Raw genomic sequence first — 18820 nt, 5'->3', positions numbered from 1 at the left:
ACAGAACTGCTGGGACGTCAGGGATTTATTTTAGAAGGTCGGCATGCTCTCTGCTTTCGTCTGTGGAAGGCTTTTCTGTATATCTGCCCAGATCAGGATGACCTGCATAATCCAAAACAGAAGGACGAGCCAAGAAAATGTACTGTGTTGAGATGTTTAGACCAAACTCTGATTTCTTATTCACGAATGAAGGAAACTGATGAGGTTGGAAGTAAGCAGGAAAATGAACTCCTTCTAAACTGCCATATAAAATCCATTTGATCTTATTCAAACTGGATTATATGGCAGTATAGACTCAGATAATCCAGTTCAAAGCAGATAATATGTATTATCTAATATGATAATCTGGATTATATAACATACTCTCCATCTGGGCCCATGTTGGTGGGATTTTCAGGAGCATGCTCGGAACTGTAGTCTCCTCAAAAGTACTTTCCCCAGTCTCGGCCCTGGGAATGGTGATTTGCACAATCTCGTGATCCACGAGAGCAACAAAGAGCCTTGGGACGCCTTAAAGTGCAAGATTTACAACCTTCTTGCAGTGTGAGCGTTCGTGAACTATAACTTGCCTGTCAGATGCACCAAGCACTAGCCAGAATTTCAGGTTGTATAGGCAGAATACCGCTTGTAGATTTCTCTGGGAAATTAAATGCAGAAAGGACTGGCACTAAGCAGTCCCGACACTAGTGGTTCCCAACCTTTGGCCCTCCAGATATTTTGGACTTCAACTCCCAGAAATCCCCCCGTTAGGAACTGTGGGAACTGAAGTCCAAAACACCTGGAGGCCCAAAGGTTGGGAACCATTGCCCTACACAGTGGTTGATCACATAAAGTCACATTAACATCAATGTAAATCTCTGCCTCCCAACAAACATTAAAATTTGGCCATAATCCAGGCGTGGAAAACTGGGGTCCTATTACTACTGACTGAAAGGTCATGAGATTGAAGCTCAGGTCGGATTGAGCTCCCGGCCATTAATAACAGCCTAGCTCGCTGTTGACCTAAGCAGCTTGAAAGATAGTTGCATCTATTGAGTAGAAAATTTAGGTACCGCTTTATGCAGGGAGGCTAATTTAACTAATTTATGACACCATAAAACTGCCAGCAGCATGCGGAAAGGAATGAGGAAGTACTCCATCAAAGACTCGGTGTCACAAGTGGACGATGCAGCAGCAACTTCCCCTGTGGCCAGAATCGAGCATACCCTTATGAAGCCAGAAGCTGGAAAATGTTAAATTGCCTCTATGTCTGTCTATATGTTGTATGTCTAATGGCACTGAATGTTTGCCATGTATATGTGTATTGTAATCTTCCCTAAGTCCCCTTTGGGGTGAGAAGGGCAGAATATAAATACTGTAAATAATAAAATAATAATAATAATAATAATAATAATAATAATAATAATAATAATAGTCAATGGTAACAAAAACTAGATGCAGTCCCAAAATGTGACTCACAATGTCCCACCTTGTGATGTCCCCATCATAAAGTTGCTAGGTTTTCAAGTGTAGCCATTTGTTACTTTTCCTTGCGACCGACAAACAGGGCTACCATTTTGGAAACTGATCTGCAAACTGGCAATTTGATTAAAAAATAGTGTGGTCTTCGTAAAATTAAGTAGGCAAGAGGCTAGAGCCCAGTGGATTTTTCTCCACACCTAAGATTATGGCTCCATTTTCAATGCAGATGGATTCTGGCCAGAATGTTCACTTGCATTACAAATGTCTCTGTGTTTCATAGGCACATCATCTGTTAAATGATTTATATGTGCTTTAATCTGTATATTTAGATTGTTTATATTTTTAAAATACATTTTATTAAAGTTTCCATTAATGTATACAATGAAAGTGGGAGAAAAAATATCATATAAAAATAGTAGGAATAGAAGAGGATAGGGAAAAAAGGGAAAAAAGAAAAAAATAGTAAAAAAAAAAATTTTTTTATTTTTACTATTTTTTATTCCTTTTTTCCCCCTAGATTGTTTATATTTTGATGAGATTTTTTTATTGTTTACCTGCGTGGCACTGAATTTTTGCCGGATTGTTAATCCGCTTTGAGTCCCCTCCGGGGTTGAGAAAGACGAGGTAAAAATGAAGTAAATACGAGGGCACAACTAAAATTATCAAAGGCGTAGAGACCATGAATGCCTATGAGGAGCGCCTGAAAGAACTGGGCATGTTTAGCCTGCAGAAGAGAAGGTTGAGAGGAGACATGATAAAAAGGTAAAGGTTTCTCCTGACGTTAAGCCCAGTCATGTCTGACTCTGGGGGTTGGTGCTCATCTCCATTTCTAAGCCGAAGAGCCAGTGTTGTCTGTAGACACCTCCAAGGTCATGTGGCCGGCATGACTGCATGGAACGCCGTTACTTTCCCGCCGGAGCGGTACCTATTGATCTACTCACATTGGCATGTTTTCGAACTGCTAGGTTGGCAGAAGCTGGAGCTAACAGCGGGCACTCACTCTGCTCCCCGGATTTGAACCTGGGACCTTTCGGTCTGCAAGTTCAGCAGCTCAGTGCTTTAACACACTTTGCCACCGGGGATCCTGGAGACATGATAGCCATGACTAAATATATGAAAGGATGTTATAAGGAAGAGGGAGCAGGCTTGTTTCCTGCTTCCCTGGAGACTAGGACTCAGAGCAATGGGTTCAAATTACAGGAAAAAAGATTTCACCTGAACATTAGAAAGAATTTCCTGACTGTAAGTGCTGTTCAGCAGTGGAACTTTCTGAGTGTGATGGAAGGTCCTCTTTAGAGGCTTTTAAACAGAGGTTGGTTGGCCATCTGTCGGGGGTGCTTTGTGTTTTTCCTACATGGTAGGGGGTTGCACTTGATGGCCCATGTGGTCTCTTTCAATTCTATTATTCCATGATTCTAACTACCAGTCAATAGAGGCTAGCTCATGAGTGAAATTGCTCTGACGGGATGTTATAAGTTGCTCTATCTATAGTATACTAGGAATTATATCTACTGTAGAGTCTTGCTTATCCAACGTTCTGGATTATCCAACACAGTCTGCCTCCTGTCCAGATCCAAAGTTGTTTCTCTAGGCAGCAAGAACTGAACTATTTACGGCTTTAACTTCCGACAATGTTGTTGCTGTAAGTTCATTTCATGCAATTCTATCTTTATTTGTAGTCAATTTGTTAGTAGCCAATGTTTTTGTAGTCAACATTTTCAATACATTGTGATGTTCTGGTGCTAAACTCGTAAATACAGTAATTACTACATAGCGTTACTGTATATTGAACTGCTTTTTCTATCAGTTAGTTGTAAAACATATTGTTTTGGTGCTTAATTTGTAAAATCATAAGGTAATTTGACGTTTAATTGGCTTTTCCTTAATCCCTCTTTATTATCCAACATTTTCGCTCATCCAACATTCTGCCGGCCCGTTTATGTTAGATAAGCGAGACTCTTCTGTACCACCAAACCTGGTGTACTTGGGAATAGAATGCATATCTCTCACACACAAACCTTACATTCCAGATCCAGCAATATTAACTCTAAAGCAAAAATGACTTGTTATATAAAATACTAGCTGTGCCCAGCCACGCGTTGCTGTGGCGTTGTCTGGTGGTGTTGGTGAGAAATTGTTGAGGTAGTGGTGGTATTGAATATCTGTTGTGTGGTTGTCTTTATGTTTAGTATGCACACTGAAGTGGATTATATGGCAGTGTGGAGTCAAGATAATCCAGTGCAAAGCAGATAATATAAGATTATAAATGGGTTATATAGCTGTGTGGAAGGGCCTTGAGTCTACACTGTCATATATTCCAGTTAAAATCTGATAATCTGTTGAAGAGGCCTAAGTGAGGCCTAAGTCTGCGTGTCCCCTGGGCTGAGTAGGTTGCTAGGAGACCAAGTGGGCAGAGCTTAGCCTTCAAACTGGCAGCAATTGTATAAAAACTATTATTCCTCTCCCTGTAATTAGGACTTTATTTTTCTTTTCTTTTTGTTGTATCAACCTAGAGCCGTGAATGATGGGTTGTGTTGTCAAATTTTGAGGTTTGGGGGCCTGTAGTTTTGTTGTTTTGTCCGCTGCCCTGATGCCATCACTCTTTTATATATATAGACTTGATCAAGGGCTATGTCTATACAGGGATTGCAGATGAAAACCGGGGCATTTGTGGCCAAACAACATCACAGTGTGGTCAAGATGAAAGTAGTTATCCGTGAGGAAGAACAAGCTACTGAATGGTAGTTTGCTTTTGCCTGATCCTATGGAAAGGGCAAGAGGCTGCTCCCTTCTTTCCTCTGTCTTCTATTGATTTCATTGAATGAAATCCAATGTTACACTTTGAACTCTGTCAAAATTAAAGTAAGCCGAGAACAAAGCGAAAAAGTAAGAGGAAGAGCAAAACTGGGACACTTTAAAAGCAGCTGGAAAAATATGGGATGACGGGAGCCTAATCAGAATGGTGTCTTCAAATTGGGGCAGTTTGAAAGGATGGGGCTATTTGAACATCTCATCCATCAATTTAGGAAGCGACTAGGAACATTGCAGGGAATGGGAAGGAAGATGGGATGTTGCATATTTTACCTCTGCGTCTAATCTGAACTTGATCACCATGTTGCTCAGGATAGGATCAGAACAGCGTCATTTGGCTTGTAGCAATTAGATGTGATGAAAGAGTATAGAGATTAAGATCTAGGTACAGATTAGGAAATTACTTTTTGGACTTCAACTCCAGCTCCCACATTTCTCCAGCTGGTATGGGAAATAACTATGCTTGCTGCAGGACTCCGTGCACTGCAATTTGAAATTCTCGATCATGGGAGTCACTATCTGACACAGTAAAGGCAGCTCTCGAGTTACAAACATCCGACTTACAAACGACTCATGGTTAGGAACGGGGGTGAGACAACAGGAATTACCATCAGGCTATGTCTTTAAGATGTATTTGAAGTTTGGGCTCAGACCTGTGTCCCCTCTCCAAGATACCTCATTATGTGTGTACAGTAGAGTCTCACTTATCCAACACTCATTTATCAAACGTTCTGGATTATCCAACACATTTTGTAGTCAATGTTTTCAATACATTGTGATATTTTGGTGCAAAATTCGTAAATACAGTAATTACTGTATAGCATTACTACGTATTGAACTACGTTTTCTGTCAAATTTGTTGTATAACATGATGTTTTTGTGCTTAATTTGTAAAATCATAAATTAATTTGATGTTTAATAGGCTTTTCCTTAATCTCTTCTTATTATCCAACATATTCGCTTATCCAATGTTCTGCTGGCCTGTTTATGTTGGATAAGTGAGACTCTACTCTATATGCAAATATAAGGTAAAGGTTTTCCCCTGACATTAAGTCTAGTCATGTCCGACTCTGGCAGCTCGTGCTCATCTCCATTTCTAAGCCATAGAGCCAGATTTGTCTGTAGACACCTCCTAGGTCATGGGGCTCGCATGACTGCATGGAGCACCGGAGCAGTACCTATTGATGTACTCACATTTGCATGTTTTCGAACTGCTGCATTGGTAGAAGCTGGGGCTAACAGCGGGAACTCACTCCGCTCTCTGAATTCGAACCATCGACCTTTCAGTCAACAAGTTCAGCAGCTCAGCAGTTTGACTGCTGCGCCACTTATATGCAAATACAGTAGAGTCTCACTTATCCAAGCCTCGCTTATCCAAGTTTCTGGATTATCCAAGGCATTTTTGTAGTTAATGTTTTCAATATATCGTGATATTTTGGTGCGAAATTCGTAAATACAGTAATTGCAACATAACATTACTGAATATTGAACTGCTTTTTCTGTCAAATTTGTTTTAAAACATGATGTTTTGGTGCTTAATTTGTAAAATGATAACCTAAATTGATGTTTAATAGGCCTTTCCTTAATCCCTCCTTATTATCCAAGATATTCGCTTATCCAAGCTTCTTGCCGGCCCATTTAGCTTGGATAAGTGAGACTCTACTGTATAGGTATCCCAAAATCTGGAAAAAAAAAATCCCGAACACACTTAGTTCCAAGCATTTCAAATAAGGGACACTCAACTTGTATAACTGGAATATTGTCTGTTTTCCTTGTATTTATGGAAGTTAATCTCGGAGGAATATTCAACACATCAGTCTGCAAACTGCCAGAGGAGATTGCCTACTAATTGAATTAGCCCTCATCTTTTCCAAAAAAAATATGGGCTAACACCTCGGGAGAGAAACTCTGAATCAACACTTCCCTGAGATGTCTGTGTCATTTTGCTACTGAAGGAGTTCATTACAGCAGATAGGTCAGAAAGTCAGAACAGTGTTCACAATAGTAATTTCCTTTTTCTGAAGTGTGGGTGTGCTTAATTCACACCCACACTTTAGGGGTACGTTTAGTCTACAGCATGGTTGAAGACTTCCTGAAATCAATGACAAGATGGTTCCCCAAATAAATCCATATGCAAAACTGACTGGATCAGACATTGGAATCTTTCTTTAATGTTGGTTTAAGGGGAATAAGGACAGGCTGTGTGGCAGGTGTATGGGAATATCTGAGGATAAATGTGTGTTTGTGGGAGACTTGGTCTCATCCTCCATCTGCACTTTTCCTCCTAGCCTTTTGGCCATCTAAAGCATGATTTGAGCTCTAGAGACAAGGGGTTGAATTTTTGTTCAACCATGGAAATCCTTGGACAACTCAAACAACCTTGTCACATGGCTATCAGAGTTGCTCCACTTTGTCGGGGTGTGTGGGGGACCCGGCTCCCCATGCCCCGCACCACCCGGCTCCAGCTGAACGCAATCCCATGGAGGGAAGTGTGGAGCATGTGACTTTTCCCCATGGATTCCAGTGGCAACACGGGAAGCCTCCCGTGTTACTGGCATGTGTTGGCTCCACCCTCCTTGATGAGAGCCGGAGGTCTCCATGGGTGACCTAGGCTAAATTAGTGCACGCTATAGTTTTTAACTTCATGTGAAGTGATCCTCAGTCTCAGAAGCAGGTAGAAACAACTTCCCTCAAAGGAAACCATATGATATATTCACCTTTAGATTGGCATGTGTCAGAAAAATCTCGAAGGCACACAACAACCACAATCTGCTGGCTGAGACAACGGTCTCATTTTGTAGAGCAGTAAAGCTGGCCATGAATCAGTGCAGTGATTTCCATGTTGGATTTAAGCCCCTATCACATCAACATAGGAATTCACCATGCATCGTGGTGAATCCGTGGGGTCCAGGCGGGGACAACCCATCACCCCACGCCCCGCATCGCCAACTTCCCCCTTACTCCATCTCATGGGGTGAAGCATCCGCCTCCTGGCTTCCCAACCCCCCTCCTGTGTTGGCGCAACAGCATCGTATGCCGTTTCCTCTTTCCTTCCCACCGGAAGTAGATGTATGTTGTGGAGATGGCTGGCTCCAAAGCAAAAGGGAAGAGGAACCGGCATACGACGGGCAATTTATCCCATGTGATGAAGTCATAAGAGCAGTTCAGATTCCCCTCTCTCTCTGTCTATGGGTGCTATGCCATAAATCAGGGCTCTTCCTATCTTTCAGGAAACATCAGGAAGAACTTCCTCACCATGAGGGCTGTTCAGCAGTGGAACTCTCTGCCTCAGAGTGTGGTGGAGGCTCCTTCTTTGGAGGCTTTTAAGCAGAGGCTGGATGGCCATCTGTCGGGGGTGCTTTGAATGAGATTTCCTGCTTCTTAGCGGGGGGTTGGATTAGATGGCCCATGAGGTTTCTTCCAACTCTACTATTCTACTATTCTATGATTCAAGGTTGTGATGGGCTTTGAGAAGATAATGTTGCCGGATTCCAGGTAAACTGAGCAGCTTAGCCTTTTTATTGGATCATTCCAGAAGATTTTAGCAGCCGCTTTTCTGTTTTGGCTCCCCTTTCTTGTCTTTCAGCATTTAACACCTGAAGGTCAGCACCAAATTGCTCTCACTTCATCAGCCAGTGGTGCACAAGAAAGGACAGCCAGCTGAGTGTTTTGGGTAAATGGAGATTAATATGTTTTCTTTAAGGCATGTTTCTCCCCCATTCCACATGAGTGACCCTTTCTTGTGCTTTAATAAGGGATTCTTCCTAGCATACCTTTTCTGTCTGAACCTGGCACTTTTTCTTTCTATTTTCATTTTAGAAGAGTGAAAAAACTGTGCATGTGTATATTTATGTAATACTAGCTGTGCCCGGCCACACGTTGCTGTGGCGAAGTATGGTGGTATGGGAAATAAAGTATTGATCTGCTGGCCTGTTTATGTTGGATACGTGAGAGTCTACTGTATATTTATAATCTTATATTATCTGCTTAGAACTGGATTATATGAGGACCCTTCTTCACAGTTGTATAAAATGCACACTGAAGTGGATTATATGGCAGTGTGGAGTCAAGATAATCCAGTGCAAAGCAGATAACATAAGATTATAAATGGGTTATATAGCTGTGTGGAAGGGCCTTGAGTCTACATTGTCATATAATCCAGTGCAAATTAGATAATCTGTGTAAGAGGCCTAAATGAGGCCTAAGTCTGCCTGTCCCCTAACTGAACCCTGGCTGTCCCTTGGCTGAATTGGTTGCTAGGAGACCAAGTGGGCAGAGATTAGCCCTCTAAACTGGCAGCAATTGGATAAAAACAATTATTGCTCCCCCTCTAATTAGGACTATTTTTCTTTTCTTTTTGTTGTATCAACCTAGAGGCGTGGATGATGGGTTGTGTTGTCAAATTTCGAGGTTGGGGGGCCTGTCGTTTTGTTGTTTTGTCTGGTGCCCTGATTCCATCACTCTTTTATATATATAAATTGTCTAATGTTAAAACACAATTCAGAAGATCTGGCATTTTAATCACTTCCTAGGTACTGTATGTTTCCATGGGATGGGGTACAGAACAGGGAAGATTCTGCACAAGGAAAATCCAGGTTGTTATTTTGTTAGAAAGCTATGGAAATGGGGAAAGCCAAAACAACTCAACATATTCAGGATTAAAATACAGTAGGAAAGGCTTCTAGTTCCCAAAAGCAAAGCAGCTTCAAACTGGAAACGATCCAGATTTATTCCTGTACATGAGTATCAATTAAGGGATATTAGCTGATTAATTTTGTGCCTTTTGACCAACTGCCAGCGAGCAAAGCAACGGTTTTCAATTTAATAAACACACTCTTATTGTTACAAGGAAAGGACTGCTGTTAGGAGATTTCAGTCCCTGTGATGGTAAACGATCTCAATGAAGCAGTAGAGGCAGCTTGCAAAGATGTTGGATTTTATACACAAATAGGAGAGTTTGTGAGAAATTATCTAAAGCATGTGGAACCTAACATATGTGAGAAACATCAAGACTATGTTTATAAAACTGTTTTCAAAGTCCAGTTACATAGGACTCATAGTTAAGAATGGGGGTGAGACAACAGTATGTGAAAGAAATCTATCTTTCAGGAAATTCACTCCTGAAAGAGTTATCATGGGGAAAAGGTGTCCCCACTGAAGCTTTATTTCCATTCCTTGTTTCCACAACAAGCCACATTTTTCAAAATCCAATAATCACAAGGACAGAAAGTGAGGGTAACTGTTCTGAACAGGGGCACAGATAGCAAAATAAACACCATAGGGGTGACACCCTTCCCTTCCCTATCCAAAGCTATCTACATCTACATGTATATAGATATATACATACACACACACACACAAGGTAAAGGTAAAGGTTTTCACATGACATTAAGTCTAGTCGTGTCTGACTCTGGGAGTTGGTGCTCATCTCCATTTCTAAGCCAAAGAGCCAGCGTTGTCCATAGACACCTCCAAGGTCATGTGGCCAGCATGACTGCATGGAGCGTTGTTATCTTCTCACCAGAGCGGTACCTATTGATCTGCTCACATATGCATGTTTTCGAACTGCTAGGTTGCCAGGAGCTGAGGCTAACAGAGGAAGCTCACCCTGCTCCCTGGATTTGAACTGCCAACCTTTTGGTCAGCAAATTCAGCAACTCAGTGGTTTGACCTACTGTGCCACCAGGGGCTCCATACACACACACACACACACACACACACAGAACATATTTTGTTCGTAACTTGGGGACTGCCTGTATTTCTATAACTCTGTAAGAACTGGTTTGTGAATGAATTGAACTGATTCAAACTTGAAGCCACACATTTATAAGACACTGGCCATCATCATCCTTCCATTTGGAAGGAGCTGGTCCTGACAAGTGATTCAAAATCCTATAAGAAAAAATGGGTTCCCAAAGGTTTGAACTGACAATTATCCACTAATGGAATAATAACCATGTATTAGATATCATGAAACACTGTATTATGTACAATAAATGAATATAAATATCAGATAAGTGGTTACAAATCACAATCAAACTGTTGCATTCATAGTACGATGAATGGTAATTGCATTCACAATGTAGTAAAAATTCTTGTTTATTTTCTTGATTCTTTGTAAAGGGTGAGTAAATCCCTGATCCACAACAGGTTTTGACTACCAAGTGGTTCAAAATAATCATCTCACATCAAGTATCCAATCATTTCTGAAGCACCGTCCTTGGATTTGCCCTTCACACACATACCTGCTTTTTCTTTACATTATGCTTCAGTTCTGTAAAACCACGTTCATGGAAGAAAGCTCCATTCAACTCAGTTGGACTCAGTAAGTTTTGCTGATGAAGGAGTTGACTGTGGCACATGTATGTTCTTGCCTGAAATAAAATGGGGGGGAAATGTGTCAAGGTAACCCAAACCTCTGCCAAAAACACTAAATTCTGTTGCCAATATAATTTTGGACCATAAAACATATTTGCTGTTTGGGGAAGGATTTGTTCTACTTCTGCAATATCTGGAAAGATCAAAGGTGAGGGGTGCTAGAGATCTGTTCCCTATTGACACTACACAATGTCAATCCATTCCTCCAAACCGTCTATTTCAATCATTGCTCCACACTTTCAAGGTGATTTTGTAAGCTTGAGCAGTAGAGCTTTGCTTTTTGTCTTACAATGAAAGCTGATGCTAACTCAAGCATGAGGAATGTATGCTCTAGTATACACTTCTGCACTTATATAGAACAACCACTGCTCTTTTTATTACGGTCTAAGGGTGTATCTACACCGTGGAATTAATGCAGTTCGACACCACTTTAACTGCTGTAGCTCAATGCTATGGAATGATGTGAGCTGTCATTTGGTGAGGCTCTGGCTCTGTTTTGCAGAAAAGGTTAAAGACCTTGCAAAACTATAATTCCCGGGATTTTATAGCATTGAGCCATGGCAGCTAAAGCGCCCTTAGTCACACAGCAGATTAAATCGCTGAGCTCCCGAACTTGCTGATCAAAAGGTCAGTGGTTCAAATTCAGGGAGCGGGGAGAGCTCCCTCTATTAGCCCCAGCTTCTGCCAACCTACCCTGTTTCCCCTAAAATAAGACATCCCCAGAAAATAAGACCTAGTAGAGGTTTTGCTGAATTGCTAAATATAAGGCCTCCCCCGAAAATAAGACCTAGCAAAGTTTTTGTTTGGAAGCATGCCCGCCGAACAGAACACTAGATCATGTAGGATCGGTAAATGTATGTACCATAGTGTTGTACATGGAAATAATGGTAGTAACAAGAAATTATTGATAGGATTCACAGTTTATCTGGTTATGCTGGTTTGTGATGACAACTACTGTAGAAGATATAATAAATGTTCATTTTTTTGTTGAACAATAAATGTGAATTCTTCTTCATGGAAAAATAAGACATCCCCTGAAAATAAGACCTAGAGCATCTTTGGGAGCAAAAAGTAATATAAGACACTGTCTTATTTTCGGGGAAACACGGTAGCAGTTTGAAAGCATGCAAATGTGAGTAGATCAATAGGTACTGCTCCGGCGGGAAGGTAATTGCGCTTCATGCAGTCATGCTGGCCATGTGATCTTGGAGGTGTCTACGGACAACACCGGCTCTTTGGCTTAGAAATGAAGATGAGCACTAACCCCCAGAGTTGGACACAACTAGACTTAAAGTCAGGGGGAAACCTTTACTTTTACCTATGGCAACTAAAGCAGTGTCAAACTGCATTAATTCTCCAGCGTGGTCAGGCATCAGTGACAAAGTGCCCTATGTTTTGAGCACTGGAACGCATCTGACCCTGGTTAATACTTGGATGACAGACCACAAATGTATACCATAAACATATGCTGTGGCTACATTTGAGAGAGAGGATCTGGTAAAACCACCTCTGAGTATTCCTTGTCTAAGAACACCATATGAGATTCACGGACAGGCAACTTGAAGGTATGCATATGGATGCAATAGAAAGCCATGGGAGGAACAGCCTGCATATGTTGGATCTGACAGAAGATAAGAAGCCAGCGTAGAGGTGTCCCATGTTTGATTTTTATTCCACTCTTCCTCCAAAGAGTCCATAACAGCCTCTGTTTATGAGGAATGTTTACATTACCCCCTCACAATAATCCTAGGAGGCAGCTTAACTTGAGAGGCCAAAGAATCACATTTCCAGTTTTGTAACGGATCAGAATTTGCATCTTTAACATCTGGACTGTGAGAAACATGGAAGTGCACATCTGCAACCACAGCCTCGGACTTCATCTGCATTTTGAAACATATCTGAACCAAGAGCTAAGATATTTACAAGAAAAAACTGCTTTGAAGTAGGGGTTTAGCTCGGCTTCTATTGTGTATCTTCTTCCAATAACTAAACATAGATTTCCAACTTACTTTTCCTCTCTTACTGAATCATTCCAGTTAGGAATTCCTGCTTCTTGGCAGGGGATTGGGCTGGATGGCCCATGAGGTCTCTTCCAACTCTACTATTCTATGATTCTATGAATTCACTCTTGAACTTATTGTCTTTTAATCTCTTATTTGGTTTGTTGGGTGACTGAAAATTTGGTCTAGGGGTGCCATGATTTGCTAGGGTTGGTGGATACTGGTATCCTGAATCCATCAACCTGAATAAACATGTTGTAGGTTAAAGGTAAAGGTTTTCCCCTGACGTTAGGTCTAATTCTGGGGGTTGGTCCTTATCTCCATTTCTAAGCCAAAGAGCCGGCATTGTCCGTAGACACCTCAAAGATCATGTGGCCAGCATGACTGCATGGAGCGCCATTACCTTCCCGCTGGAGCTGTACCTATTGATCTACTCACAGTTGCATGTTTTCGAACTGCTAGTTTGGCAGAAGCTGGAGCTAACAGCAGCTGCTCACACTGCTTCCCGGATTCGAACCTGTGACCTTTCGGTCTGCAAGTTTAGCAGCTCAGCGCTTAAACACACTGCGCCAACAGAACAGTACCAAGTTTTTATATGGATCGTCCACGTGAAACAACTTAATTGTTCCTCCAAAATTGATATGAATCATAGAATAAAATGAGTTGCAAATGGGAGCTTGATGTGATAGGTGGGTTAATGAATCCTCCCACTTCTGTTGTAGCTAAAAACAATAAAATTTTTGTAAGTAATCGTCCCAAGGCTTTGAAATGTATTCTCTTGTTGCGGTACCTTTATTTTAAAGCAACCCTCCCTAGTTTAGGAAAAGCTTCTCCGCTGTAACTTTTAAACTATCCAAATGCTGTGAGACACTTGGCCTGTGCTGCAAAAGGCATCCTTCTCCCACCCGTCTCATCATTGTGTCAACACCCGCAGCTGACCGTGAGGCAGGAGCCTGAGCCAGCACTTGAACCAGATGATATTCCTCCCTAGCCATTTAGTGACGCACAGACTGAATCCTCTAATCCAGTGGTTCTCAACCTGTGGTTCTCAACGAGATATTTTGGCCTACAGCTCCCAGAAATCCCAGCCAGTTTACCAGCTGTTAGGATTTCTGGGAGTTGAAGGCCAAAACATCTGGGGGCCCACAGGTTGAGAACCCCTGCTCTAATCATTACTTTCCCCTTGTTTCATAGGATTTATATCCTTTCCGCCTAGAATTTGTATTGAAAGGCTATGTATTCATGCAAATGAGGATTGCCTTAATTGTGGCTTGTTGTTTTCAGACCCAAGAGCCATGCAACTCAGAAGGCATTATTTCCCCCAGGAATTCCTACTTAGGCTAGTCTGAAAATATGTTGTGACGCCATCATTTATATCCCACGTATCTTCAAGACTTGAGACTGAAGATGGGTAACAACAACATTTGAAAAGGAGGTGCAGGTAAAACTAAAGTGATAATATTAAAATATAATGCAACCATTGGAATATTTGTTAATTCTACCTTCTGACTGAACAGGAGCCCATTAAGCTTAACTCTATTTGCTCTGTTTCATCTAGTCCTCTTGTGACACCAGAAACCGGTATAAAACTAGACCTTTTTTGGATTGAATTGGAGCAGAGAAATAGAGTAGACTTTCATTAACATTTTACTGATCCTGAAACATCAGGCAATTTTAAAAGTGTCATGCATCAGTTAAATATGGTAATATGGAGGATGAAACAGAATATAGACACATATAGAGAAGTCAGTTACCAAGGCACTGAATAACACTATGTAACCAAATTTGGAAAAAAAATCTGTTCCTAGATTGGAATTGTTATTTCCTGCACAATACTTACAGTAGAGTCTCACTTATCCAACATAAACGGGCCGGCAGAACGTTGGATAAGCGAATATGTTGGATAATAAGGAGAGATTATGAAAAAGCCTATTAAACATCAAAATAGGTTATGATTTTACAAATTTAGCACCAAAACATCATGTTATACAACAAATTTGACAGAAAAAGTAGTTCATTACACATTAATGCTATGTAGTAATTACTGTATTTACGAATTTAGCACCAAAATATCACAATGCATTGAAAACATTGACTACAAAAATGCGTTGGATAATCCAGAATGTTGGATAAGTGAGTGTTGGATAAGTGAGACTCTACTGTACTTTGAAAATAGTTGTTACACTCCAGAGACTTTGTTTTTGTAGTTGCCACAAATTATGCTGAGTAGATTGAGACTCAATGAGCTATTCATTGAAAAGCTGTATCAAAATGTGTTGCAGGATGTCACCCAAAAACAAAGTTTTGGCAGTTTAATAAACCTTTCCATTATTTATGATAGAATCAATTAAGAAATGACATTTATAACCCAGGGACAAAAATCGTGTTACATGATGTAATCATCATCCAGCATCAGCTTTGGAGCTTGCACCTGCAGAAAATGCTGAAAGTCCTTGTTGGAAACAGCAGTCTCCCAAGCCTTTCACTATTTATTTGTTAATGTATATATTGCTAGGGGCCCCTGGTGGCACAATGTGTTAAAGCGCTGAGCTGCTGAACTTGTGGACGAAAAGGTCCCAGGTTCAAATCCCGGGAGCAGAATGCGTGCCCGCTGTTAACCCCAGCTCCTGCCAACCTAGCAGTTCAAAAACATGCAAATGTGAGTAGATCAATAGGTACTGTTCTGGCGGGAAGGTAAGGGCACTCCATGCAGTCATGCCGGCCACATGACCTTGGAGGTGTCTACGGACAACGCTGGCTCTTTGGCTTAAAAATTGAGATGAGCACCAACCCCCAGAGTCGGATATGACTGGACATAATGTCAGGGGAAACCTTTACCTTATTATATAGTTGTCATTGAGCACATATCCTGGTGAGAACCAAAAGTAATGCTTGAGTAATCTCAAGCAATATTCTGAATTGGTGGACCTCCTATCCCAGCCACGTCTCCAGAATAGAGTTGGTATTGTTCAACTTGAACTCTGTGAGACTGATAGGCAGAGATATTTGTTTTCCTCTATTTGACACTGCCTATCATATGGAGAACAGCAAGTTTCAGAGTGCCTTTGGAGTTGGCAAGAGGGAGAAACAACTGCTAAGAGTGCAAAGTGCCAAACCAATAAAACCCCAAACAAACAAACAAACACAAACAGAGAGAAGAAAAAGAGCAAGTGTATTTCCTGTTGCTGATAGGATCTGCAATTCTTTGAGTAAGTGTCTGAATTCACTGTGCACATACACACCATTCTGGTATTTCTGGTCATGGTTATAAACATAAATCAAGCTGGGGAAAACATAAGGAGGCCAAGGAAATTGGATTAAAAGAAATTACAGAACATCAATCCGTCCTCAGAACAGTTCTTCAGATACAACAAGGGAAAATACAGCAACTACAAATCAGTTGAACAAAATCCAGAAGAAAATGATCTCAGTGCAGAGACTAAGTCTCTGGGAAAACATAAGAGATGAAAAAGAAAACTGTCAGAGCATACGTTATATGTCTCCGGTTTCATGCTTCAACATCTGATTCTTTCATTTGTAAAGATCTGGGCTTCTGAAAACTTTACAGATTCTGTCAAATTATTCTGACTAGTGTCCTCACTTTTGAAGAAGAGCAAAAACTAGCAAGGTCAACGGGAAAAGATGTCAATGGGTAACATTTTCCTGAATTTCTTCTCAAATGTAAGGTTTCCAATAAGAGAGAAAAATATGGAGACACTTGCTTGTTTGGAATGTTATCATTCAAGCGTTATATTGTTTTGCATATTGGCAATTTCCTGAATAGTGCTATAAACAGCCCAGTGTACAAACACATTCACACACAATAAACTACAGTAGAGTCTCACTTATCCAAGCCTCACTTATCCAAGCCTCTGGATAATCCAAACCATTTTTGTAGTCAATGTTTTCAATATATCATGATATTTTGGTGCTAAATTAGTAAATACAGTAATTACAACATAACATTACTGCGTATTGAACTACTTTTTCTGTCAAATTTGTTGTATAACATGATGTTTTGGTGCTTAATTTGTAAAATCATAACCTAATTTGATGTTTAATAGGCTTTTCCTTAATCCCTCCTTAATATCCAAGATATTCGCTTATCCAAGCTTCTGCCGGCCCGTTTAGCTTGGATAAGTGAGACTCTACTGTATATACTAAATATCCTAAATACGAAAACAGCATAGAAGATAACCTTTGCTAGTGCATAAGGTAAAGGCAAAGGTTTTCCCCTGACGTTAAGTCCAGTCGTGACCGACTCTGGGGGTTGGTGCTCATCTCCATTTCTAAGCCGAAGAGCCGGCATTGTACGTAGACACCTCCAAGGTCATGTGGCCGGCATGACTGCATGGAGCGCCCTTACCTTCCTGCCGGAGCGGTACCTATTGATCTACTCACATTGGCATGTTTTTGAACTGCTAGGTTGGCAGGAGTTGGGGCTAACAGTGGGCGCTCATTCCGCTCCCGGGATTTGAACCTGGGACCTTTCGGTCTGCAAGTTCAGCATAAGCGATTATAGTAATCACATATGAGGAATGAAACAGAAATTATTTCATGATGAAAAATCTGAGCTTGAGGAACCATAACTCTTATGAACTTGAAAATAATGTTTTTAATGCAACTTTGGTCATTATCAGTTGTGCAGCTGAGTATATGTTCAAATAATTTGTTTTATATTCTGTTCAGCTGTAAAATTTGTGGGGTGTCCAGGGGATTTTATGTCAGTATTTGTTTTATGGAGGTATTGAATGTTTGCCATTGTATATTGAAATCCACCCTGAGTCCTCTCAGGGAGATAGGGCGGAATACAAATAAAGCATTATTAGTATTAATTATTATTATTTCATTGTATGACACAGAAAACAAGATAGATATGCTGGATTTTGTATCACAAAATCACTAGTCGAACACTTCCCAAGTGTCTAGAACTGTGTGATGTATTTTTGGATGATGCGCGCAGATCCCAGCAGGGTGGCCTTTTGCAGTTGGCAGATCGTAATTTTGTCAATGTCTATTGTTTCCAAATGCCAGCTGAGATCTTTTGGCACGGTACCCAATGCGCCCATCACCACCGGGACCACCTGCACTGGTTTCTGCCAGAGTCTTTGAAGTTCAATCTTGAGGTCCTGATAATGGCTGAGTTTTTCCTGTTGTTTTTCGTCAATGCGACTGTCACCTGGGATGGTGACATCAATGATCCAAAACATTTTCTTTTCCACAACTGTGATGTCTGGTGTGTTGTGTTCCAGAACTTTGTCAGTCTGGATTCGGAAGTCCCACAGTATCTTTGCGTGCTCATTTTCCAATACTTTGCAGGTTTGTAAACCAGTTCTTTACTGCTGGTAGGTGGTACTTGGGGCATAAATTCTAATGAATCATTTGGGCCATATAGTTGTGCCTCTGTTTGTAGTCTGTCTGTGCGGTTTTCTTACAGCAGCTGAGGATATGATCAATGGTTTCATCGGTTTCCTTGCACAGTCTGCATTTTGGGTCATCAGCTGATTTTTTGATCTTGGCCTTAATTGCATTTGTTCTGATGGCTTGCTCCTGGGCTGCAATGATCAGGCCTTCTGTCTCCTTCTTCAGGGTCCCATTCATGAGCCAGAGCCAGGTCTTCTCCTTATCAGCTTTTCCTTCAATTTTGTCAAGGAACTTTCCATGCAATGTTTTGTTGTGCCAGCTGTCATCTCTAGTTTGTAGTGCGGTTTTCTTGTACTGATTTTTTGTCTGCTGTGCTTTGAGGAGTTTCTGATTTTTTACCTCAATCAATGCAGGTTCTTCACTTTGCTTTACATATTCTGCCAGGGCATGTTCTTCTTCTTTGACTGCTTGTTTGACTTGTAAGAGTCCTCTGCCACCTGATCTTCTAGGCAGATATAGCCGATCAACATCACTGCGAGGATGCAGTGAATGATGAATGGTCATGAGTTTTCTTGTTTTTCTGTCCAAATTGTCCAGGTCTAATTATTATTATCATTATTATTATTAGATGTGGATAAATGAAACCATGAACACTAGCCATTCACTGATGTTTAGCAGCAGCACCATTTTCATTGTGGAGGATGTTGTGATCATTTTGGAAAGAGCCAATGCTCTCTTGCTCTCCGCTCTAACATAACCCATGTCCACCAACTTTCTAATGTTGAACGCTCCTTTCTAATGTTGTC

The 18820-nt window shown here is 41.0% G+C and overlaps 1 protein-coding gene across 1 annotated transcript in view; it reads right to left on the bottom strand.

Annotated features, from left to right (window-relative positions):
* axin2 (axin 2) overlaps nucleotides 1–18820 on the bottom strand; it is a 148863-nt gene that overhangs the window by 112776 nt on the left and 17267 nt on the right. The window contains exon 2 of the mRNA XM_008116698.3: nucleotides 10518–10646. The gene's annotated coding sequence lies outside the window, so the exon portion shown is untranslated. The remainder of the gene's footprint in view (nucleotides 1–10517; nucleotides 10647–18820) is intronic.

The sequence above is a fragment of the Anolis carolinensis genome, chromosome 2 (genome assembly GCF_035594765.1).
Source record: "Anolis carolinensis isolate JA03-04 chromosome 2, rAnoCar3.1.pri, whole genome shotgun sequence".
In the NCBI taxonomy this organism is placed as follows: Eukaryota; Metazoa; Chordata; class Lepidosauria; order Squamata; family Dactyloidae; genus Anolis; species Anolis carolinensis.
The sequence above is the reverse complement of the archived record's forward strand: the minus strand, read 5'-3'. Positions and strand labels throughout refer to the sequence as shown.